Source organism: Phyllostomus hastatus, unplaced genomic scaffold (assembly GCF_019186645.2).
Source record: "Phyllostomus hastatus isolate PE091 unplaced genomic scaffold, TTU_PhHast_1.1 phas_contig_86, whole genome shotgun sequence".
Taxonomy (NCBI): domain Eukaryota; kingdom Metazoa; phylum Chordata; class Mammalia; order Chiroptera; family Phyllostomidae; genus Phyllostomus; species Phyllostomus hastatus.
The window spans coordinates 37,599,169-37,624,448 of record NW_025333977.1 but is presented as its reverse complement, the minus strand read 5'-3'; positions in this window follow the sequence as shown (position 1 = coordinate 37,624,448).

Genomic DNA, 25,280 nt, shown 5'->3' with positions numbered 1-25,280 from the left:
TTGACCTCTACCCACTAGAGGCCAACCCCCTTTCCCCATTGTGACAACCAAAGATGTCTCCAGACATCACCAGATACCCCCTAGAAGGCAAAGTTGTACCTAAACTAGGAGTGCTGATATAGACTCAGGAAATCAATGAGAGTGGTGAGGGTAGGAGACAATGTTCATGGCTCTGACTTGATTATTTGTGTGGAGGACAGTGGTACCTTTACCTGGAATAGGGAGTAAAGGGGGAGTGTGACCTTGAGAAGAAAGACAATAAATTTAGGTTTGTCGTGTGGATTTTGAAATATCCAAGGGCCTTCCTTGCATAGGAAGAACATGGGTAGAGTCATCAGAGGAAATGCCACTAAAAGATGAGAAGCAGAGGTTCTCTGGAATCACTGTAACTTGAAGAGAATGTCACAGAACTGGATATCAAAAAGAAATTCTTTTAATTTGTTTATTATGTTCCAGGAACTTCTTAAGACCTATTATAAATGGCTGTCGTACAAGCTAGCATGATCATTTTGCTGATGAAAACCTAGATTGAGAGAAGCTGAGTAACTGCTCAAAGTAAAACAAACAAACAAAAAAAAACAAAAAAAAGAAACAAAAAAACTCTTAAGTGGCTAAGTTTGGCCTATCTCTGGAGTCTAAAGTTTTTCTATAATCTCTTTCTTCTTCTTCTTTCTTTCTCTCTCTCTCTTTCTCTCTCTCTCCCCGCCTTCCTCCACCTCTTTTGCTTTCGTTTATTATCAACTATAATAAATGGCTACCATGTACCACATATACATTAAAGTAAGGAATAGAAATAGTCTTTGTTCCTTATGAAGCTTTCAATGTAACAGCAAAGATAGAAAATTTAAAAAGGAATAATAAACTGTTAGTTATTATCCAGAAAATCATAGTGTCACAGGATGACAAGATCATTTCTTCCAGTCTTATCTCAAAAGGGGAGAACAGGAAAGGCTCCCAGCAGAAAATGACATTTAAACTAAGATGTTACTGATGAGTAAGAATAGAAAAAGAAGTCTTGGCTGGTGTAGCTCAGTGGATTGAGCACGGGCTGCGAACCAAAGTGTCGCAGGTTTGATTCCCAGTCAGGGCACATGCTTGGGTTGCAGGCCATGGCCCCCAGCAACTGCACATTGATGTTTCTCTCTCTCTCTCTCTTTCTCCCTCCCTTCCCTCTCTAAAAATAAATAAATAAAATATTTTTTAAAAAGAATAGAAAAAGAGGAGGGAAAGAATGTTCTATGGGGTCTGTCTGGAAAAAGTCCAACCATTGTTAATATAATGAGGACAGTTTCAGGGACATCAGTGTAACCTGGCAGCCAAAGAGAGTGGACTGGAATGCACATGTGTACACATTGTGAACAATGATGACTACACTGCACTAGTCAGTGGGGGCAGTATATGCCGTTGAGTGAGCATGTGTACTGAGTGGCCATCACATTCAAAACAACAGAGTGAGTAGAGCAATGCATGAATGTGTAACCAATTTTGTGTTAAGCTTGAACATTCTCCACAGAAACTATTCAGGTGATTCAGAAGGCCACAGCTATTGGCAATTGGTGATTGGCAGCTTCATCATGACAATACACCCATTCACGCATCACATCTCATGTAGAGTTTTTTGGTGAAACATCACATCACCCAGGTGACTCAGCCTCCCACAGCTCAGATTTGGTGCCCTGTGACTACTGGCTTTCCCCAAAACTAAAATCACCTTTGAAAAGGAAGAGATTTCAGACCATTGATGAGAGTCAGGAAAATACAATAGGCAGCTGATGGTGATTGGGAGAATCGTGTGAGGTCCCAAGGTGCCTACTTTAAAGGAGACTGAGGTGTCATTGTCCATTGACCTATGTACAATGTTTCTTGTATCTTGTGCCTTCTTCAATAAATGTCTCTCTTTGTCATATTACATGGCTGGTTACTTTATGGACACACCTAGTAATCTTAATTCTAAATTCTTTTATTCTCTTTAATCTTTAAAACCAATAATGTTTATATCAGTTTGTTAACAGGTAACTTCATTAAACCACATAAATTTATTGAAAGTACCTTGATCTATATTTCAATTACATTGTACTAAAAGAGGCAATATAGCTTGGTGAAGCTTTGAAGCCTAGATTCAAATCCCCGATCTGTAACTTTCTAGGAGTGAAACGTTGAGTAAAGCATTTTCATTCTGAATTTTACTTTTTTTTCATTAGCAAAATGGCAATGGACTATTGTAAATATCATATAAGATAATATATATCGAAGTGCTAGGCTCTTATTAATTAATGAATTATTATTATGCCAGCTCAAAGGATTAGCATGAAACGTGAACACAAAAAGGATATTTAGGAAAAAGCAAAAAATCCACATTAGCTGGAGCCTTGAGATTTTCTTGCAAAAAGAGGCAGAAAATAAACTTAAGTGGTATGTTAGTGGGCCTTAAATACAGGGGGGAGGAGCTTACGCAGGTTACGGCTCTTCATTGCTTGACATCAGAGCAAGAGCCAACATTTTCTGGGAATCTTTATAGCATTTGGCAATTTCTATAAAACTTTTATAAATAGCAACATATATACTGTCAATTTCACAACTGATTCGTAGCAGTTTAAATATTTTTTCAATTCCCAAGTATGCCTGGTTTGAAGTTGGGCTCCAGAAAGCTGTTTACAGATGGAATAACATTTCTTGGGTACAAAAATAAATATATAAATATTAGTCTAAATTTAGAAATGTCTTAGGATTTTCCAGAATGTGGTATGTAGTTGTCCAGCCAAGAAGCTTCTGTGTGTATGGGGGAGGAAAGGGTCACAACAATCAGAGAGATGTCTTGAGGACCAGGAATGTGGCTTTGATAAATTTGCACTGAAGTAGCACAAGACCCAGAGTTGAACACTGGTGGCAATCTTGAGAAAGCCACTGAGAATCATGTCTCTAGAGAGAGGGCCCCTGGGGCCATTGAGTGCCCTGGTCTCAGACACACACACAGAGGACCCCACTTAAAAGACAACTTGAAAAATGTGCAATTCAGGAGGGAGACATTGCCAAAGATTCTGGAATATGTCTGAGAGGTCTTTTTGAAAAGAACAGGAATGCATCTAGTATTGTATAAAAAGCCTGGGTCCTGAAGGCAGAAGATGAGGTTCTGAGGCCCAGTAAGCAGCTATCGGACTGAATCTTCTAGAAGTCACTGCACTGCACTGAGACCCATTTTCATTATCTGTCAAATGGACTAAAGTTACAGCCTTATTCATGAAGTTGCTGTTGTGAAAAACAGATAATATTAATTTTAAAATATTTCTATTTATTTATTATATAAAATATAATACATAAAATGTTAGTCACAGACCAGAAAACTCAATAAAAATGTTATTAAAAACAGGCAGTGATTAATTTTGTTTTAACTTTCAGATAGCATATATACAGGGGTAGACAAAAGTAGGTTTACAGTTGCATGAGAAACACAGAGTTAGAAATGCTCAACATGTTTGTAGTTCTTGCACCAAGTGTGGTTTAGAATTTAGGATTCTCTTCCTAATGGGAGAAGAAGAGAAGAGCCTAGAGTTCAAGGAGTATTTAAAATTCACTTTAAAAGACCTTTTCAGTCCAGGGACCTACCTTCATTGCTTCACTGCTTTCGCTGTGAAATGAGTTTCTGGGACAGTCAGAACATGAGGCCATAATATTTTCCATCTAGAAACTAAATATCTGAAAGTGGATCTTCTGAGGTAAAACGATGTAAGACATTTATTAAAGTTTCACATACATAGTTAAACTGTCAGTAGAAAGCTTTGTGTATTTTAAATTCTCATTAGCAGTCAGTAGTTCGGAATGTTCATTTCCTCACTGCATTGCCAACATAAGATGTTAAAAAGCTTTCTTTTAATGTAAAACATCTGGTGTGCTACAAGAATTTTTAAAATATGCAATACCTGACTATTTAGTCAGGACACTGACGTCTTTTCCCTTAGAATGTCAAATGAAAAATGACAACAGCTGACACAGCAATAGCCATCTGGTGTGAATGAATCAAAATTATACCCATTTCTTGTCAGATCAGCATAGCATATAATATAGTTTGGATGTGCCATAGAATTTTAGTAATTAATTAATATGTGCCATGAGATAACAAAGGTTGAAAATCACTGTTTTAGAGTATAAACAGTATCTTACCATTGTATTTGGTATTTCTTTGAAAATAGATAAATGGACTTCTTATCTTCAGAATTTTTCTCAATGTTGTGCATAAAACTACTTGATCAGTAGGTGGTTATATTTTCATTTATAAGATATTCACAAATCTTTCTGTATAGCCTTGCAAATTATACGCAAGTTTCTGTTTCCATGCATCCTGAATATTATATTTTCAACCTTCACCTCAAATCTTTAAAAGTCTTATAAGAAAATAGTTTAATTTCTTTCTTTAGTAGGTATTTGAAAAAAATAAACAGTTATAAAAATTAATTTATAAGAAACAACAAGGAAGAGAATTAGGCTGTCTGAAGAATTAATTAATGTCTTGGGTGAATAAGGTAAAGGTAAAATTAGATGGGAAGTTCAAACTGGATTTAAAAGCAAGAACACTTTTTAAACCAAGATACAGATCCGGGGGTAATACAAGAGGCAGAATTAAGGAAATACAAAACCAGAATCAGGAAAAAATGAAACTGCCCACAGACAACTCCTATGTTATGTGCTCCATGACCAATAAGAGAAAGGCATTGCACTATTTTCCGGGACCTTTCTTTCATTCCTGTCTGGTGCCATGCCACTTTCCATCGTGCACTTAACCCTTGGTTTCATTTTCATCTTGTGGCCTCTTTCTGCTCTTTGGACTTGGCACGAGCACTTGGAATCCTTGGCTTTGAACTTTGCTGAACACTGAAGACTCTGGCTCATACTCACTTTTCCGATTCATTGTTCTTAGATCCCTTAGGTATTATCTTTTGGATCATGACCTGGCCCTTACTTCAGACTGCAAAGTTCATGAGCAACACTCATGCCAAGGTGTTGTTTGGGTATATTTACGTAGTTTGGGTAAAAGAGGTGGTAATGAGTAAAGGTCTGGGCATTCTTGATCTAAAAGATTACCTGAGCCTTGCATCTTTTTCTCAGTAGTGTATGTGTATCTATCTATCTATCTATCTATCTATCTATGACTTTTAATAACAATCATCTGTCATAATCCCCAAGCATGGCTCTGTGTCTTTATTACATGCTATTCCAAATGCAAACAAAGCCTTTAAATCACACAGCTACTCAACTAGCTCCTTCAAGATATAACTTGAACATTACCTCCTTTACGATGCCTTCCTTGATTCACCCACACTGCTTGCTCATTGTTCTGTTCTCTGTCCTTCTGTAGTAGTTTGAAGCAACAAACAGCAAGTTCCATGTTGTTTTGTAATGTTTCCAAATAAATATGCATCCCCATGGCCATACTATGAATTCCCTCTGCTTCACCAAACCTAGGGAACAGCTCTGCATACATCAAGCCCTATGTAAATCCTTCCTACACAAACCTTTAGTGACACCCTTGAAGAAAGAAAAACAAGAAATTTGACCTTCACTCTACAGAATAGATGAAGTAATTGAGGGGTAAGAGACAAAAAGCCCTGCCCCAAGGTGACCCTGAGAGGTAGTATCAAAGCTGAGACTCAAGTCCAAATTCTCTGAAATTAATCATAGGATTCTTTCCCTTCAAAATATCATCTTCAAGTCGAAATGGGATGATAGAACACTAAACAGAAGGAACCAGTGGCCAAAAGCTTAGCGATATAACATCAAGGTATGAAGAGTTATGGGTTTGTAATCTCAAAGAAAATGTTTATAAGGTTAACAATCCACTTTTCTTTTCGTTGCGTAAGAGGGAACATTATATTCTTCCTGAGCTTATGCTGAGGGATGGGGTAGTAAACAGTTTATAAAACTTGTGGCATCAAGGAAGTTCCAGACTGGTGAAGCATCTCACAGATTAGGATTTATTTTGTAAGTTTTATAAACCTGTCATTATATGTCTATGGTCATGTTGAATTTGCATAATGTTTTATGTGTATTTTAAGAGGAGGTTCCTTAGGGCAGATGTGCAAAGTAGTTTGATATAATGTTTCTCCCAATTATCAAGTCAAAAGCTCAAACTACAGAGGTTATGGAGCCTCTCGGGGGCAGAGACTGCTGTCTGCAGACACTTCCTCGGCTCACGGTACCAGATGACAGGACAAAGAGCTGTTTAGGGCTAAGACTTCCTCAGCAGACTCTGTTCTGTATAATAAAGTTTATTTATTCAGAAATATCTGTGGAACATTCACAGCAGAACTGGGGGTCTCGAAGTGTGCCTTTAAAGAGCAACAGACTTCCAGCTTTCAGAAAACATCCTCTCACCCACTGCTGTCCACCCCATGACTCCCGCATCCCAGTGCAAGTCTTCCATTCTCTGTCCCAGTGCACCTACCACACCTACCAGTTGTCTCAAGGTCCAACTTAAGTGCTGTCTTAGACTTGTTTTTCCATCCCACAGCCAATATTACATCAGGTCTCTACCTTTTTATTACTAGACTTCTTTAAACCGTCCTTTCTTCTTCCCCATTGTGATTGGGTTCAGGTCACAGTGTTTCTATTGCGAGTCCCTGCCCTCAAGTTTTGCCCCATTCTAATCGTTTAGACATAGTTAAGCCAGACTATCCTTCTAAATAGAAATTAGACTGTGGCTATTTTGATGCTTTCAACACATTCAGTTCTTTTTGGCTGACCTTTCTTTTCTCCCCTTACCTTTTGCCCTAGTCTCTTGCACCCCTTCTCTAGGATAAAGTTCAAACACCTTAATATGACTTAGGAGGCCTTTGTAATTTGTTCCTGTGTTTGACCACCCTCTTCTTTCCATTCCTGAATTCTATGCTCTACCCAGACTAAGCAACTTACAGTCCCATGAAGGCACCTGGCTGTAGTACCCACCTGGTTCTCTGGCCCATGAAAGGACAGTTTCCTCTAATGGAAACATCCTTTTACCCTCTTCTCCACTCCATTCCTTCTCCTTCCACTCTTAGCATGGATAACTTCTTCTTATGTTTCTGGCCTCAGCCAACTTACCAATTCTTTCAGGAGGCCTTCCTGAGCCCTTTAAGCTGGGTTAGGGCTCATGTGCTGGGCTGGTTGACAGTTGGTGTCTTCTAGCTAATACAAACAGCATTGTTTTAAAATTCACATTTGTTGTGTGTTTCCTCTATTATACTATCAGCAATCTGAGTGCAAAGACTATGCCTTTTAATATTTGTGCAATTCCACAATAGTTAGTATAATGATTAGACATAGTAGGCCTTCAATAAATATTCATTGAGAGAATAAATTATCTAATCAGTAAATAAAGAATTGATATAATGAAGGTCTTTGTAAATGAAAGTTTTTTATCTAGAAGAATTAACATATTAATACTTCCCTAGCTCTTGCCTAATACACATTAATAATGTAGAGCAGTTTGCTCACATTATGTAACCTTTGCATGTTTATTTTTGCTGTTTTTTTTCAGTGGGAGTAAAGCTGAAGGCAACAGTGGAGCTGTGATAAGCAAAGCAGATTTTAAAGGTCCTTGACATTTGTCTCAGCTTCCCCAAAGCTCAGGCTTTACTTTAGCTTTGCTTTAGATTTTATCAGTCAGTGGAACCCTGGGCCAAAGTGATTTGGCATTGATTCAATAACCACATTTTTGTTTACTAAAAATGAGTCAGAGTCTATAAATTAGTTTCTGGTAATGTTTTAGGGATGTGCTTCTCAAACTGAAGTATACATAAGAATCTGGAGAAGCCTGGAAATTGCCTAGTCCCTATCCTCAAAGATACTTGGGGCATGGTTCCAGAAATAATCCCATGCATTTATGCTCATTTAATATTTGACAAAGGAAGCAAGAACATACAGTGGAGTAAAGACAGTCTATTCGATAAATGATGTTGGGAAAATTGGACAGATATACACACAAAAAGTGAAATTAGACCACATCTTCTTACACCATACACAAGAATAAACTCAAGATAGAACAAAGACTTAAATGTAGGACTCAAAACCATAAAAGTCCTAGGGGAAAATAAGCAGTAAAATCTCAGACATTTCTCATAGCAATATTTTTTTAGATATCTCCTCAGGCAAGGAAAATAGAAGAAAAAATAAACAAATGGTACTACATCAAACTAAAAAGCTTTTTCACAGCAAAGGAAACCATCAACAAAATAAAAAGACAACACGCTGAATGAGAGAACATATTCATTATGATACATAATCAATGATACATCTGTGTAAGGTGTTAATGATACATCTGATAAGGTGTTAATATCAAAAATTTATAAAGAACTCATACAACTCAACACCAAAAAAGCAAACAATTCAATTAAAAAATAGGCAAAGGACTTGAATAGACACTTCTCCAAAGAGGACATACAGATGGCCAGCATACATGTGAAAATATGCTTAATGTCACTAATCATCAGAGAAATGCAAATTAAAACCACAGTAAGATATCACTTCACACCTGGCAGAATGACTATTATTAATAAATCAAAAACAACAAGTGTGGAGAAAGCAGAACCCTCATGCACTGTTTGCGGGAATGCAAATTGGTGCAGCCACTGTGGAAAACAGTATAGAGTTTCCTCAAAAAATTAAAAATGAAACTACTTTATGAACCAGCAATTTCACTTTTGGCAATATATCCAAAGAAACCCAAAACACTAATTTGAAATAATATATGTACACCTATGTTCATTGCATCATTATTTATAGTACCTAACATTTGCAAGCATCCCAAGTGCCCATTAGATGAGTGGATATAAGCTGTGGTATTTTTACACAATGGAATACTACCCAGCTATGAAAAAGAAGAAAATCTTACCTTTTGCTACAGCATGAATGAATTTAGAGAGTATTATGCTAGGTGAAGTAAGCCAGTCAGAAAAAGACAAATATCATATGATTTCTCTCATATGTGAAATCTAATTAACAAAATAAACTAACAAACAAAATAGAAACAGACTCAGATACAGAGAGCAGACTGACAGCTCAGGGGATATGGGAAGTGGCATGCTGAATGAAAAAGGTGAAGGAATTAAGCAAAAGAAAATCCCCAAAACTCATAGACACAGACAATAGTATGATGATTTCCAGAGGGAAAAGTGAGGGTGGGGGCAGGGAGAAGAGGATACAGGCATAATAAATGGTGATGAAAGGAGACTAGACTTTGAGTGGTGAACACACAATGTAATATATAGGTGATCTACAATAGAATTGTACACTTAAAACCTATATAGTTTTATTGATCAATGTCACCCCAATAAATTCAATAATGATTTAAAAAAGAATTTGCATTTCTCACATCTTTCAGGTAAAGCGAGTGCTAGCAGTCCACAGTCCATTGCCTACCATTGGGTAGGTAACAGCAATCAATAGTCATTTATTGAGCATTTTCAGCGTGAGAAACACAAGTAGGGGAAGATCCTGACCAAGGAGACACAATCAATTCCACAAATACTTGCTGAGTGCTTACTGTGCCTCCAAGTGCTGGCTTATACACAAGGATTCAGACATAAATAAGAAACCTCCTCTGCTCTCTGAGAGCTCCCAGAGTAGAGCCAGAAGCTGACATCAATGACTGAGATTGTGGTGCAGGCTGTGGTTGTTCAGATAAGCACTTCGACTCTGCTAGAGCATGTCTCTATGTGCTGGGCAAAGATAGGAAAAGGAGGTTCAGGTCAGATCATGAAGGTCTTTGAATCTCACTTTAAGGAATTTGTACGTGCTTTTTGTTTGCCATGGGGAAAACAGTATTTTTTATTTTGTTTGCCATGGGGAAAACAGTATTTTTTATTTTTTTTTATTTTTATGTTTTTAAAGACTTTATTTATTTATTTTTAGAGAGGGAAGAGAGAGAGAGAGAGAAACATCAATAACCAAACATCAATGCGTGGTTGCTGGGGGCCGTGGCCTGCAACCCAGGTATGTGGCCTGACTTGGAATCGAACCTGCGACACTTTGGTTCGCAGCCCGCACTCAATCCACTGAGCTACGCCAGCCAGGGCAGAAAACAGTATTTTTTTAAAAAGGACATGATGTTAATAGTTTCTTGGGTCACTGATAGCAATTTGCATGGTTATATACATGGGCAGAGATAAGGAGGCTGTTATGGAGGTGCGTGCTATGGTTCTGGCAAGAAGTAATGAGAGAATAAAGTGGGGAGCAGTAGGGTTACATCATTAATGCACACATAGTGGCCTTCAGGCACAGCAGTAGAGAGCCTGGGACTTTCCAACTCCTCAGGAATATTTAAGGCCGTATGATGGGCTTATAATCCAACTTGTTGGCTCTTTCTTCATGTTGAAATAAAAGTCTATTTTGTTTATTAATGTATTTCTAACACATAATAAAGTTCTTGGCACATGGTAGGTGTTAAATAAATATATAATGATTGATTGCTGAGCTGGAAAAGGCCTTGGGTATCATCTAAACTTATCCCTTTCTTAGTTTTTAATAAACAGTGAAACTGAGGCCAAAAATTGCAGTTGGTTAAAACCATGCATTTGGTTACTAGTAAAACTAGGACTAGAATCCACATGTCTTGACAACACATGTCCAGATTGTTTGTTGTTGTTTTTTAACATCACACCAAACACCAATCCACCTTCCATTAAAATTGATATTGCGTTAGAGATAATGAGTTGCTTCTACATAACCTCACTGTTGTCTGTTTGCCTGCCACATGCTGAGGTCTAGAAGACGGCAACTCAGTGAAGTCATCTTTCTAAAGCCAATGGCATCTTTGGCTAAGACAATCAAATGTGTTTGCTCCAACCTATCCCTCTTCAAGTGTTTTGTTTTCCTGGTATTTCACTACAAACAGATTGCAACCTGATTTTATATGCCATTCAAAGAGAAGAAATAAGTGGTTTAACAAGCAGTAATTGCCAAGAGATACTAAATCCTCAAACCACATCTTCAGCTTAAAAAAATGTATCCCATGGAAAATGCACCAGGGTGCCTTGGCCAAACCTTGTAAAATGTCTCTGTTGTGAATGTTCCAGGCCATGTCCCCAGTAAAGTCCCTCAACAAGTGCACTGTTTTGGCTGCAGCATGTGTGTTCTGGAGAGAACAGAAAGAAAGGAAACAGTAGACCTAGGGCTCCCAAAGGGAAATCGGCCAGCTTTCTACCATCGCAATCCCCATCTGAGCAATGTCTTGGTGTTATGTATACTTCACAGTATATTGAGCTTCTTGTTTCTAAGATAAGGAAAAGCACTTTGTATTTATATAAAGTCCAAAGTCATAGAAACTGGTCACTTGATTCACAAGGATTGTGGCCACAAATCTACTTTAACTCTCTGTGTTAATTTCTTCATGTTACAGGAAATAGTAATACCTTACTGATTCATTAAGGCAATTTAAGGAGAAAAATGAAGACAAAAGTAAATGGAACATCCAACAGTCATGTATTTAAACAGTAAGAAAAATTGATGTCCCTTGGATCATTTCTATGGCTTTATAACCATACCATAGGGTTTAAAAGTGGATGATCCTTGTTAGTAACATGTCAAAGGCTTTCTAGCATCACCAGGTCATACATTTATGTTTCTTTCAAATATAACAATAACCTTTATTTATTGAGAGCTTACGATATGCTAGACACTTTATATGGATGTTAACACAACAGTGGTAATAAAATGTGGTCATTATCTCAGTTTCACAGTTGAGGAAAGCAGAGCTCCAACAGGAAGGTAAATTACCTAGCTCAAAGACAAAAGTTTAGACATGATAGTGCAGAAATTCAAGATCAGTGTGTTATAGTCTACTATCTTTTTCACACCACATGACAGTCAACCTAAACCTTGCACACTGCCACATTTCATTTAAGATCAGACAAATCTGGATGTTCTAATTTTTCAGAAATAACTAATTTACTGAGTTTTCTATGGGATAAAAAGAATAACATATTAAAATAGTTCAATATTTTCAGTGATCATAATATTGGTGACATCATTGTTATGGCTTTCTGAGACAATAGAATACATACTATGAATAAATTAAATGCCTAATGATTGTGTATTATAATTATATCATTGTTGATGTACTTGACAGCCAAGATTTTTGATATGTTAAAGAAAAAAAGATAAAGGTGTAAGATAAAATAAATTAAGTAAAAATCTGTAGTCCTAAATTTTAATTTGATATAGCAATATGAAGGAATGATATATGAATGGTGACAATGTTAACTAAAATTATTTTGGTGATCATTTTGCAACATACACAATATTAAATCTATACATTGTGCAACTGCAGCCAACACTTGGAAACTACTAAATAATGTTACATGTTAATTTTATCACATTTTTAAATCACTCTTCCATTGGTGGACACTTAAGTAATTAATGCTGCAGTAGACGTGGGGGCACATATATCTTTTCAAATTGGTGTTTTTGGTTTCTTCAGATATATTCCCAGAAATGGATTGCTGGATTATGTGGTAGTTCTATTTTTCATTTTTTGAGGACCTTCCGTACTGGTTTTCACAGTGGCTGCACCAGTTTACATCCCCACCAACAGTGCACAGTGTTTCCTTCCTCCACAACCTTGTCAATACTTACTACTTCTTGTCTTTTTTATAAGTCATTTTAATAGGTGTGAGGGGACATCTCATTACAGTTTTGTTTTGTGTTTCCTTGATGATTAGTGATATTGGGAATCTTTTCATGAACCTGTTAGCCATCTCTTTGTCCTCTTTAGAAACATGTCTATTTAGATCCTCTGCCCATTTTTAAATCAGATTGTGTAAGATTTTTTGCTATTGAGTTGTATAAATTTGTGTTATTTTTAAGCCATGCAGTTTTTGGTGCTTTGTTTAGCAGCTTTAGACAGTGAATACAGCACTGGATATTTTGGTATTTATATAAAGTCTTGACTTTTATTCTGTGATTCTGCTAAATTACTTGGAAGCAGTTTGATCTTTTTGAATCTTACTTTTAAACTTCTCTAAGAGAGAGCAGTATTTATTCTAGAGCTAATTTTACCCTACTACCAAGACAAGGCCCTTTTTCTGAGCACTCCACCGGATGCTCCATAAATGAGGAGTTTTTCTAGTCTGGCTATATACGAAGAGGCACTCTTCTCAACCTTTTGTAAACTCCAAGTACTGCCATTGCCAGTTTTTTCAGGTCGATCTTTCCCTGTCCTCAGGTAGTTTTCTTGTAATTATTCATGGGTCATTACTCTGCTGAATACTTAAGGGAAACTCTTTGCAGATCTCTGAGGTGACTGGACAGCTGTGCTCTCTGGTGCACTGCCCCAGGAACACCGGCTGCCTCTGTCCTCCCGGCCTTTCAGCTTGATCTGCTCATTCACTGGGTCTGTGGGCTGCTGCTGTGTCACAGCCCGGAAGCTCTCAAGGCAGTAAGCTGGGGCAATTTTAGTGCTTATTTGTCTCTCCCTTTGTAGTGATTACTGTTCTTTGTTGCTTGATGTCCAGTGTGTTGAAAGCTATTATTTCACATTTTTTGTCACTTTGTCCAGATTTTTAGTTACAGTGTTTCAAAAATGTGTGGCATGAAGAAGGAAAGAAAATCAAGATACTGTAAGTCCACCGGACAGAGGGAAAATTCAATCTTTACTCTAGCATGATGGATCAACATTTGTTTTCATTATTGAGGTTTGTTTGTTTTTTAAATCCTGGCTCCAGGATATGCTTTTTTTTTTTTAATTGATTTTAGAGCAATGGGAAGAGACCGCGAGAGAGAAGGGAGTGAAAGAGAGAAAATCATCGTGAGAGAGAAACACCTCCTGGTCCCTTCCTTTACATGCCCTGATGGGGGGATCAAATCTGTAACCTAGGTATGTGCTGACTGGGAATCAAACCCACAATCTTTTTGGTGTATGCTATGATGCTCCAACCAACTGAGCCACCCAGCCAGGGCTTCATTACTGAGTTTTAAACACTTTCTTTCAACTTTACAAGTCAGCATTGAATATGTCATACACAAAAACAATTCAAATGCCTTTGAAATTGCCTGATATGTTGCATGAAGTTGCATACTTTTCTGGTCAAATAATTACCATATTATATACACTGACTTACTGGTGGAAAATGTATTGGTCACAGGAACACTTTTTTTCTTCAGGCCATTTCACTGTGTCAAAGGCAATTTTGCACGCTATTTTATCCGGAAGATCCAGACTTGTCAGGACAAGGGGAAGCAGGTATGCGAAGGCATGACCCTGTTGGGATATATATGACTTGAACATTCACTCACAAATTTACTCACTATTGTAGTACTGCTAAAGATTTATCCCACCAGATACTATGATACATTCTACTTCTCACCATTCCTAACCAAGTAAAAGAAAGAAGGACAATGTTTTAATTGCATAAACTGTGATATTACATATCTTTCTCTCAGGAGAGATTTCCTTTTAATCATGAGTTGATAAGAATTTAAATATCTTTTTATAGCTTTGACATCTGATGTTTGAAAGAATTTTTTACTCACTTTCTTCTGGATCAATCAATGCATTTCAAACCTTGTTTTGTCTTCCAGTGCCCTACAGTTCACGTGCTGGGTCCTACAAGACCCATTTTTGGCATAGATGACCTCTGACTCTGCATCTTCATGCCACATTGCTAGACAACAGTAGAAGTATTCCTGAAAATCATTCCTAGGTGAAGATTAGAACTAGTGTAGTTTTTTTAGCTTTAATTTGTAAATAACTAACTTACAGAAAAATTTCAAATATAAAAGTGGCAAAAGAACAAATATATATATATATATATATATATATACACATACACACACACACACACACACACACACACACCTTTCCCTCGATTCCCCTATTGCTACTATTTTACCCTATTACTTTTTAGGCTTTCTATTTTTACCAATTATTTACTTGCTTATTTTATCATGTGGGCTCATAAATTCCCACTTATCCATGTTTTATAATTAATTACTGCATTCAATTATTTTGGTAATTATATTGTCCCATATGTGGGTCAATCTTTAGAGTCCCTTCAAGCTGACTCCCGTGTTCTCATGCATGCCCCTATACTTTTTGGGGTGCCTTTCTTTCTGGACTGAAAAGTTGTTCAGCAGACTCACCTTGACCTTCTCTAACACTGGTCCATTCATAACTTGAGGATACCCAATTCCTTTCAGTGGAGTTGGTATTAGAGACCAAAATCTGTGTGCTGGATGTGCTCATTGATACTGCCATGTAGCACTTAAACCATTTTTAAGTAATTGCATGCCAATAAACATATTATACTAAACACAAACTAAAGGTATCCCCAACTCAACTTCCCTGTGGCCACTCCAAGGCCAAACTTTATGAATGAAAGTGTAACAGAAGGGAAATTGGAGTGAAAATTTTGTAAACTTTATAACAGCATAAGACCATAGGATTATAACGGAAGGGCTCCTCTAAGACTTCAGGGGAGGTCTAGAGAAAGCTTATATTCATTAGCTCAACAGTCAAAATCTGTCTTGATCTGTTAGAAAGTTGATTTCATTTCTAATTATATGAAGGGGATGGGCCATTAACAAGAAACCCTTGCAAAATTAGTGAAAATATATTATTTAACTGGGATTTTATCAAAGATTTTTAGTTCACATTTGTGGCTTTTTATAAAGATTTTTTTTTATTTACAGAGAGGGAAGGGAGGGAGAGAGAGAGAGAGAGAGGGAGAGAGAGGGAGAGAGAGAGAGAAACATCAATGTGTGGTTGCTGGGGGTCATGGCCTGCAACCCATGCATGTACCCTGACTGGGAATCAAACCTGTGACACTTTGGTTCACTGCCTGCACTCTATCCACTGAGCTACACCAGCCAGGGCTCATTTGTGGCTTTTTAAAAACTCTTTAGCAACAGTTTTTATTGTCCACCATCTTGACTCTTTCAAATGGGTCCCATTTCATTCCAGCTTCTTATTTCCTGTGCATTCAAAATCATTAAAATAGATAATTTAAAATTATTTTGTATTAATTCAACTCTGCAAAAATATGCTTTTATGATATTTCTGGTGACAGGGATATTGGTTTTGGGACCAAACAGTCCTCTGAATGATTGTTGAATAACTATAGCTAATTGGAATTAAGTAGTTGAAAGCCCAAGGTTCCTGGCTAAGATGTTCATCTCTTTGCCCTCTGCAGTCTTTAGTGATAGGTATTTTCATTTTTATGGCACTAAGGGAGAATCTGTTGTTCTATAATAGGAAGATATTGACTGTTGGAATAAAGTGGTCCCTAGTTTAACCAGAGATGAGTTAGGTTTATCCTTGGTTTCTGGGAATTCTGTGCACATTTAAAAAATCAGTACTTTTTGAATTCATACAACATCAAAATGACAACAACCCAATTTATAAATGGGCAAAAGACCTGAACAGACACTTCTCCAAATATGACATACAGATATCTAGCCAACAGACATAACAAAAAATGTTTAACATCATTAATCATCAGAGGAATGCAAATTAAAATCACAATGAGTATCACCTCATGCTTGCCAGAACAGCTATCATCAACAAATAAGTGCTGGTGAGGATGTGGAGAAAAGGGAACCCTCATGGACTGTTGGTGGGAATGCAGACTGGTGCAGCCACTGTGGAAAACAGAATGGAGTTTCCTCAAAAAATTTAAAATGGAACTGCCTTTTGACCCAGAAAACCCACTTCTGGGAATATATTCAGAGAAACCCAAAATGCTAATTCAAAAGAATATATGCATCCTTATGTTCATTGCATCATTATGTATAATAGCCAAGATTTGGTAAAAGGCCAAGTGTCCATCAGTAGGTGAATGGATAAAAATGCTGTGTTACATTTTCTCAGCCATTAAACTTAAAAAAAATAAATAAATAAAGGAAATCTTACCTTTTATGACAGCATGGATGGAGCTGGAGATTATGTGCTAAGTGAAATAAGCTAGTGAGAGAAAAGCAAATACCATATGATCTCACTTATATGTAGAATTTAATTAAGAAAATAAACTAATTGATAAAATATCAACAGAAGCATGGGTACATGGAACAGACTGTTGGGGGGATGGAGGCTGGGAGGCTGGATGAAAGTAGGTGAAGGGATTAAGCAAAAAAAAATATATATATATATATAACACACAGCCACAGACAACAGTATGGTGATAGCCAAAGGGAAAGGGGGTAGCAGTAGGTGCTGGTGGGAAACGGGGGCAAAATGGGGACAGAAAAGGATTTTGCTTGGGATGATAGGAGCATGACACAGTGTGAAGATGATGCTTTATTGCATTGTACACTTGAAAGATGTATGGTTTTGTGAACCAATGCCACCCCAATAGACTTAATAAAATAAAAAATAAATTAATTTAATTAAATTTAAAATATTAAATTAATACTTTCTAATATGACTATAAATTTCTAGTATTCTCTTAGGAAAATATTATAACCCATATATATTCTATATAAAATTAATCCATTTATAGCTTGGACATATTGAAATCATTTATAAATGGTTTTTCTATGAGAAATTACAAAATAATGTAGAAATTTCTTATCTAGAAATTAACACTTGAATCATTAATATATCCAGACATTGATTACTTAAAAATTAACTGAACATTTATTTATACCATGTATAATTTTATGAATTACACTAAAATCTATTGAATATTAACTTTTTAATTATTCTTATCTAACAATCAATGGCATATAGGCCAAGATACAACTTAAGAATTAGAAGGTTTACCTGAGCCCTGGCTTGTGTGGCTCAGTGATTGAGTGCTGGCCTGCAAATCAAAGAGTCTCTGGTTCGATTTCCTGTCTACTGCACATGCCTGGGTTGCAGGCCAGGTCCCCAGTAGGGGGTGTGTAAGATGGAACCGCACATTGATGTTTCTCTCCCTCTCTTTCTCCCTCTCGTCCCCTCTCTAGGAAATAAATAAATAAAATCTTAAAAAAAAAGAAAGTTTACCTGAATAATCCAAGAATTTAAACATTTTGAGTATGAGTATGTGGAGTTGTTTTGTTTTTTAAAATAATCTGTGAGTACAGAGTGATACGTAAAAATTACCAAGGTCAGTTAGGTGGTTAATTCCCCAGGAAGGATTTAAGCAAGAAAACAAAAATAAGTGTCCTCAGTTTGACTATCAGTCTTCATCTGGATAAAAAAGAAGAAATACACAAATCATATGGACTTGCTATGTTCTGAACTCCTCAGTGAAGTCAAATATTAAAGTGGTCATGTTCGATGTGATTATTTAGCAAAACTAATACTCATTTTAAAATAGAAATATAAAAGCTACATTAAAGTTTTCATAGACTTTCTGATTTTTCAAAACAGGTTTTTTGTTGTTGTTGTTTTGGTTTGGTTTTTGAGGAAAGAGCCCAGGAAGTTAAGTCCCAAATGTTTTGAAATTTATGTAAAAGTGAAACATTTTTTTAATTCGTTTGAACTTTGTTGGTGACTTGCAAAAGTGTCTGAACTGTACGAGTGTCTTCTAGGACCTCTGTATATCCTCACTCAGAGCTGGTCAAGGAGGCAGACACTCTATGACTGTGAACACTGGCTTACGAATCAAAGGACATGGGATCGGATCCTGTCTCTGGCATCAGTTGTCTCCGTGATCAAGTGAGTCACTTCTCCAACAGTGTCAGGGGGTGAACTGCATTAGTGCTTACTCATTGTATAACCCTTAGACCAGTGTTAATTCTTAAAATTTTTGTTACTGGTCTGAGGCAAATATAAACATTAACAGCAAATGTTTAAAAACATTACACAGCCTTCTGATGGAGTAATTTTAATTTCTTGTGAAGATCTGATAAAATTTGGGGCCTATATTTTGCATATCTTTTTTTCTAGTAATTCATTTTAATTTTGTTTTTCTAAAAGTGTTAATATTAAATAGCTGGATGGTGGGGTGAAATAAACAAAAACTTGGTCCTTTTGACAGAAACACAGGACCAAATGATCACCAAAGAGTTTTCTGGTTCTAATATATTCTACCACTTTATGACTCTAACAGGCTCATTAGAAAGACAACAATTGTCCAATTCTCACTTCCCTCCCAACTAAGCAATTTATAAGAGCACTGGAAAACACAGGTTTTGCCAAAGTTCTTGCCTTTTGCCAACCAATTTTGATTATGAAAGACTGTCTGGGCTAGCCATTTAGTAGCTGACTTGGACTTGTCCAGACAAAGGTCAGAAAAGCATTTATGAGGCTGGCTTTGCCTCGAAGCAATGACTAGAACACGTGCTATGTCTCCAGTTGTTTCAAGAGAAATGTTCTTTAATTCTAGTTCACGAAGCAATGCCAAATTTCCACAGGAATCTACTAATCGATGTTTAACGCAGAAAGTGAAAAGATATTTCTGACTAAATATTAAGAGACCAAGATGTTCACATGATTTGGCATTCAAGAAATTTGATGTATAAAAATTTATACATATATGGTACCTGCTCTGAAACCCATATAAAACAAGCTTATGACTAGAAATAGTATCTAGATTTCTAGTAGGCATAGGTATTATTTAACAGAAAAATCACCAGGCTGAAATTTGAGCTTCATTTCTTCCAGTGATACTTGATCACTTACCTCTCTAGGACACAGAGGAAACATATGTTAAATGAGTTTGTCTGTTAAACATATGTTAAATGAGTTTATCTGTTAAACATGCGTTAAATGAGATTATCATTTAACATATGTTAAATTAAACAGATAAATCTAAAATGCTTCCATTTCTAATGACCTGTGTTCCAAAATAATCTTATTTTCTGCTTCCAAAAGGGAACATTTTATCCTTATTTTTACATGTGATTCACCTAAAAACCCTTAGAAACCAGCAATTATTTAAAACAATAGCAAAAAACCCCATTTAATCACTATTTTTAATTCTTTCTAAACTTTGAAACTCAAGATAATAATATCTAATAGCCCTTTTAAAATTTCCTGTGTTACTTTTATATTGGGATGACTGAGGTCTTCTAATACATTTCAAATTGGTCAATGCTTGCGGACTGTCTGAATCCGAATTCATTGGTGAATTTTTTTAAAAAATATAGATTCTTTCTAGTTGCAATCTCCTTCTGTTGTTTTCAAGACATCTATTTAGTGGAACCAAGAACTCAGTCTGAATTTTTTGAAAAGCTACCCAAATTTTGTTGTATCATTAATTTGTGGAATCTCTCATATAGTTCCACCATTCATCTGAAGATTGAAATCACCAGTGGGTATTCAGTATGAAGTGGACTTTTACCTCTGCTTAAATACCTCTACTGGTGGGAAATGCTTTTATATTAGCACTGGGCCTATTAGGGAGTAAATACTCAACAAATGTGTGAAAAATGACTGTACATATCAAGGAAGGAAGGAAGGAAGGAAGGAAGGAAGGTAGGTAGGAAGGAAGGAAGGAAGGAAGGAAAGGAGGGAGGGAAAGATTAAGGGGAATGAAATAAAATTATCTCAAACCACTGTACCATTGAATTTGTACTATACTTTGTGTGCTAGGGTTAGCTTTTTCTTTTTCGTTTTGTCTTCTCCATAATTTTCACCCTTTATTCCTACTCTATACAATATATTTTTAAAATAAGTGATGTAAAATTTAAGGGTTTTTTTTACATACTGCTTTTGTATCCATTATTTTGCTAAAACACCTTAAAAATATGGGTACTTTACAGAAGAGAAAATGGAGGCTGGCTCAAAGAGATTAAACTATATTGTTCAACCTTATACATAATCAGAGAATAGTACTTAGTCACTTAGCATAGCTAAGATCAGAAGACTAGTACTCTTTCCACTAATAATTAGAACTAATGTATATATAGTGTTTGCTTTATCCCAAGTAGTTTTTTAAGGTTTTTACCACCAATAACCCCATGAGGTAGAAACTCTAGTATTTTTTGTCCTTTATCTGTGAGGAAACTGAGACACAATGATGTGTTGAGTCATTAATCAATTAATTAACTTTTTGGGTGTTACCCAGTTAATTAATTTGGTAGAAATTGTAAAGTTTGTAATGTATGGATAAAGTCCTTAAAAAGTGAGGATAAAATGGAATTTAGTGAACAAGTGAAAATTCTTGCTTTGAATAGGACAGCTCATCGTTTTAACAGAAAAAATGGTACAAAATATGAATTCTAATACAGCGAATATATGGTTTATTGGAGGGAAGATGGCCAAGCACTATTTAGATGGCTATTTTTATTTGGATGAATATGAACAGCAAAGCCATATGCATCAATAAGGATAGGGGAAAAGGTATAAATGGATGTCTAGAGAGAAGAGACGGGTATAAAGATTGATGGGATGTAGTTAGATTGCTCAGTAGTGCTGAGGTCACATGTGAGGTCTGTGTTGTTAATCTAAAGTAGGTTGACGGTATCTTATCTGTTCTTTTCCAGACATGTTTGATTACTCAGGTGCCAACATAAAGTAATTATAAGGTGACTTTTACCCAGAAAGACCAATGGAGAGAGAGATAAATAAGTCCCAGAGAAATGCTTTGGTTTCTGAAGCATGACAAAAGTTGACCGTGGTGCCTGTCAAGGAGAGGATCAGTGAATGAGAAAGTAAAAACACCAGCTCACCCCCCACTTCCATCACATTCTCTACCACTGTAACCTATTCATAATAACATGGTTATTAATCTTAAAAGTGAACCTGAAAAAATGGCTTACAAAAATGCAATTTTGAAATTTAAGGTTGCTGTTAGAAAGCAATCACATTTCTTGGTTGATTAGAAATGAGTTAGTATAGTAACATAAACATACTGAATACCTCCTTTGCTCCCATATCCCTTACATAAAGCCTCTCTTTCAAATGATCATCATAATAATTGCTCTAAGTGGTCATTTTGTCCTTGACTTTAATTATAAGTAAATTGAAGATTTTGGAAAGTAAATAATTTGCCCAAAGTTTCATTGCCAGTAATAAATGAACTTTATCAAAGCTCTTTCTATATTGACCCCCCACACCACTAAATTTCCAAGCCCAGAGCTGAAAGCTCTTGGCAAGACTAAGAATAATGTTTTAGATTCTGCCTCTTCCAAAATCCTTCTTTATAAAGGAAACACAGACTTTACTAACAAAACTTTGAACTGTGAAGATGAGTAAGAACTTCCACCTCATCACAAGAGAGATGAAAACTCTCTGATTGGGTGAGATATTAGAAACAAACAAGAACCACAAAAATAGTCCAAGACAGCAGCTAAGCACATAACCTGTGCTTGAAGAAGTCTCCAGGAAGTCTGAAAAATGCCAGAGTTCACCCACACGCTGATGGGAGAATTACTTGTTGCCAAGCTCTCAGATCTATTGGGATCAGTTGAATTTCACCCATGTTCATCTGGTTGGGCCCTGAACTACTGCTCTGTGCAAAATCTTCTACAGATCAGAGACCACATTTGGGTCTTCAGTCCCTTAAAGAACTAGCAGGCACACAGGAAAGTTTCAGAGACACCTTAAAAACACTGCACTCTCTTCACTTGAATTAATGGAAGGCATTTGAAGGACTCTGAATCAGCAAGTTGAACCAAGCTCCTGAGTTATACAGGGGTAGGCAAAAGTAAACCTACTGGTTTACTTACAGTTGTATTGTGATATTCTTTTGAGTTCATATAGCTATTGTAACAGTCATAACCTGTATATCTTTTTCCATGTGAGCAACTATAAATCTTGCTCCCAGACTAAGGTGCGATTAGTTGAGACAAATAAAGTTTACCATCAGATGAGGGCTCTGGAACCCAGTGAAGTGAGGCAACTTATAAATAATTCAAGGGATGAAGGCATGTAACTAAGGCAAGCTCAAAAGCCTCTGACACCAGAGCATTGTTCCTTCTACAGTGTGAGGAGAGTAGGGTGGAGCACCCCGCCAAAAAAAAATCCATCTCAGCCAGAATGTCACTCAAACAAGTGCTTTCAGGATCCTTGATGGTTTATTGCAAATCCTCAGTTTTCCTGTGGAGGAGCCAACCTGTGTCACCACTCCCACCAAGGTGACCCACCCTTTGGCAGGTTCACCAGAATTTTAACGGTGCAGTTACAAAGGGCCCCTGTTTACAGTAGAACCACTCAAGAAAGCTGGTTTTGCTTCACAAATAAATAAAACCCTTTTGCCTAGAGTGTTGATTATATATTTATTTATTCTTTATAATGAGAAATAGTCGACCGAAAACTTTCCCTGCTGGGTAAAGAGCAACTTTGTGCTCTATGTTTCTGGTTATTTTGAGCCTCAATATTGGCTCCTCTCTGGAGTAGCCATGAGCAGGCTTCTTCTTCCAGTTTCCACCTTCAGTTTACCTTTGAAGTTTAGAGGCCATATTTGTAATAGCTGATGTGAAAGCAACTTTATCTAAATATTGCCCATCATCTAGCAATGTATGATGAATGTCTATCACTTTCATTCTTGCCATTCTTCCTTCAGATTTACAATTCGAGTCATTGTCCATATCCCCAACAGCATTATTTTCCTGAAGTACCCCCTTGTACCCCAAACTTCTTAATATGGCATTCAAGGTTCTTTATTAACTGACCCCAATTTCCAGGTGTATTTTCTGCTGTTAACCTCTACAGTTCATATGATGTAATCACACAATGCTAAGGATTGTTATTAAAAATATCTCTGTGCTTTATATCTTCTTATCTTTTTATTCGTGCTGGTCTATCTTCCAAAGACCATCTCTAATTTTGCCTGCTGTTAAAACTACTTCTACCAGTGGCCAATCTAAAATGTTCTAGTCACACTATAGTTTTCTTTTTATATTCCCTTCACTGAAACAACATTAATATCTTTTATATTTGTTTTTGTACACCTTTATATTTACATTTATGATTAGGTATGTGTGGTTGTTTTCTTTACAACTGTGTTTGTGTGTATTTTAGATATCGTGAGCTCCTTGGGAATCTTGTCCTTGGCATCCTCAGTGTCCTATATTGTATTTGTTAAATTGAATTAATACAATTTACCAAATATTTTGACAAACAGCTTGTGATTGAGTTTTCTTCTGATTATAATACAGGGTCTGATAGAAGTAAGCCCTGCTTGAAGGTAGTCAGTAGAGTGATAATATGGGTATAGTAATTTATAGTTTTAATTTGAACATTCCACCTAAAATGTCATATGGTGTGCTTGAGTGTGATCTTGTTATGTTATAGAATTACATGCTTATGATTTTATAATAAAAAGGTGTGTTATTTGTTCTAGACCCTGTATTTGTTTTTGATTGATTTGTTTTAATATCAATAAAGACAAAAGAAAATATGTAGACAACAATGATGGGCCTACAAAACTGATGATAATACATCATATAATCTTCAGATTTTAAAAATAAAATGTTACGCATCAAGTTGTGATACCATGTCAAACCTCAGTTCTCTCTCCAGATGCAATTGTTTCTGTGGATGTAGCATATATCAATCCACATTTTTATATCTTTTCTAAGTAAGCATAAGTACCAATAAATAAAATATATTATTCTTCTATGTGTTTTTAAAAAATATATACATACTACCGTACTGAATGTATTTTTAACTTTCTCTTTTCCTTATTACCTACAAATGTTAATTCTTATAGTTGATTTATTTTAACATATATACGATATCCCTTCATATAAAAGTATCATAATCAATTTATTCATTCTTCAACTATTGGGACTATTTCTAATTTTTTGCTTCACATTAACATTTTAATGAGCATTGTCATAAATGTCTTCATGTGCACATGTGTAAGAATTTTTCTAGGAGTTTTACCTAGAAGTGGAATTGTTAGGACATTTTCTGAAGCCAGATTGTTTCTCTTCAAGGGGACTTTATAAACTCTCAGTATATGACAGTTGTATCTCTTTAATCTTGTCACACCTTATTGTTTTTGTATTTGCATTATTATTATTATTATTATTATTATTATTATTATTATTCAATATTATGGCTGCTTACCTCCCCTTCTAATTTTCCAGGTCCATAAATAAGCAGTAACTGCCTGGTACCAACTCTTTCCTGAGAACAATGTCTCTCCATGGTATCCTTTATTCATATAGCCTCAACAAGTTTTGTTTTTGTTTTTTTGTCTCCATAGCATTGAGGAAAATACCGAAGAATGGTTCTTTCCCATTGTCTGCTCCTAACCCTCTACTCCCTGCTGACTGTGATTGGTTATTATATGTAGTCCTTACAGTTCTACCATTATCAAGTAGCAGATCAAAGCACCACCAGCCGCTATCCCTGGCTCCTTTTTCTGCTCTGCTAAAATGTGATCATTTCTGATGCTCTCCCTAGTGCCTCAGCACTAGTTCCTAAGCATCTTCCCTTC